General features: G+C 35.8%; 1 protein-coding gene across 1 annotated transcript in view; it reads right to left on the bottom strand.

Annotated features, from left to right (window-relative positions):
* The window catches only part of VPS41 (vacuolar protein sorting 41 homolog (S. cerevisiae)), a gene marked incomplete at its 3' end in the record, with an annotated part of 191,151 nt that overhangs the window by 87,750 nt on the left and 101,326 nt on the right, over positions 1-2,075 (bottom strand). The window lies entirely within an intron of this gene.

The following is a 2,075-nucleotide window of genomic DNA, read 5'->3' as shown; positions in this document are numbered from 1 at the left end:
GGCACAAAAAAAAAAAAAAAAAAAAAAAAAAAGAAAAATACAATACAATATTAGTTCTAGTCAGCTTAGAGCACCAGAACTTATTTTTCCTATCTCCCTGTAACTTTGTACATGTTAGTCCACCTCTTCCCCTCCCAGCCTCTGGTAATCATTATTCTACTCTCTACTTCTATGAGAACCACTTTTCTTTTTTTTTTTTTTTAAGATTCCATATATGAGACCATGCAGAATTTGTCTTTCTGTGCCTGACTTCATGCAACATGATGGTCTCCAGTTGCATCCATGCTGCTACAAATGGTAGGATTTCCTTTTTTTTTTATATAGCTTAATAGTATTCCATTATGTATATTTACCACGTTTTTTATCCATTCATCCACTGATGGAAATTTAGGTTAATCCCATCTCTTGGCTACTGTAAATAGTGCTGCAGTGAACATGGGAGTGCAGGTGTCTCATTGATATATTGATTTCATTTCCTTTGGGTATATACCCAGTAGTGGGATTGCTGGGTCATAAGGTAGTTCTATTTTTAGTTTTTTGAGGAACCTCCATATTGTTTTTCCTAATGGCTGTACCAATTTACAGTCCCACCAACAATATAAGAGAGTTCCCCTTTCTCCACATCCTCGCCAGCATTTGTTATATTCTGTCTTATTGATAATAACCATTCTAACTGGGGTGAGATGATATCTCACCGTGGTTTTAATTTGCATTTCCCTGAAGATTACTGATGTTGCGCATTTTTTTTATGTGCTGGCCATTTGTATGTCTTCTTTTGAGAAATGTCTGTTTAGGTCCTTTGCCCATTTTTTAATTGGGTTATTTGTTTTTTACTGTTGAGTTGTTTAAGCTTCTTATATATTCTGGATATTAGCTCCTTGTCAGATGCATAGTTTACAAACACTTTCTCCCATTCTGTAGGATGTCTCTCACTTTGTTGATTATTTCCTTTGCTGTGCAGAAGCTTTCTCATTTCAAGTAAATCCATGTCTATTTGTACTTTTGTTGCATGTGCCTTACAATTAGTAAGCCAGGCACAGAAAGAGAAATACTGCATGTCCTCACTCATAAGTGGGAGCTGAGAAAGAGGGAGGGAGGGAGGGAGGAAGGAAGGAAGGAAAGAAGGAAGGAAGGAAGGAAGACCATAATAAAATGTTGAACTTCTAGAAGGAGAGGACAGACCTATAGTTACTAGAGGTGGGAAAGGCAGTGGGGAGGTGGGTGGTGAGGGAGTACTTGGGTAAGGGACACAAAAAGTAATTACGATTTGTAATAATGAACATGCTAATAATATTGGTTTGATCATCACATACTGTACACAAATACTGACAGTCAATTCTGTACCCCATAAATATGTATAAGAATAAAAAATTAAAAATAATAATTCTTAAAATGCTTAGACAATTCACTCAAAAACTACAATTGTAAGTAATGTGAGAGAAAAGGTTGCATGTAGAAGGCTGCCTACAATCAAGCATCTGACAAGGTGCAGAAGCAAACATTGAACAGTAGCCACAGAGGAATACTAATGTCAAAACCCTTCTGTTGGTCAAAGGGTGCAGACTTTCAGTTTTAATATGAATAAGTTCTGGGGATCCAATGTACAGTATTGTGATTATAGTTAATAACTCTATTGGATAGTTGAAATTTGCTAAGAGGATAGCTTTTAAATGTTCTTCTTACCAAAGGAAAAAAAAGTAACTGTCAGGTAATAAATGTGTGAATTAGCTTGACTGTGACAATCATTTCACAATGTGTACACATATTAAACCATCACATTATACACCTTAAACATATACGATTTTTATTTATCAATTGCACCTCAACAAAGCTGGAAAAAATAAAAATAATGTTGAAAAAAATAAAAGATTTGCATTTATATAAATAGCTGCTCTATCGGATTCTCTTTCAAAAAGTATTCAAAATGCAATTTGATGTTTGCAAATCAGCTTTGGAGCTTACAGAAACTAGGTGATGTTACGAGCTCTGCCCTGCAGGTAAAATTTGCCACAAGCCTTGGCTGTGGACAGTGGAGCTCCTTCCTCATTCCATTCACACAGGTCCTCTCCTCATTT

This window comes from Galeopterus variegatus, unplaced genomic scaffold (assembly GCF_000696425.1).
Source record: "Galeopterus variegatus unplaced genomic scaffold, G_variegatus-3.0.2 Scaffold6042, whole genome shotgun sequence".
In the NCBI taxonomy this organism is placed as follows: domain Eukaryota; kingdom Metazoa; phylum Chordata; class Mammalia; order Dermoptera; family Cynocephalidae; genus Galeopterus; species Galeopterus variegatus.
The sequence above is the reverse complement of the archived record's forward strand: the minus strand, read 5'-3'. Positions and strand labels throughout refer to the sequence as shown.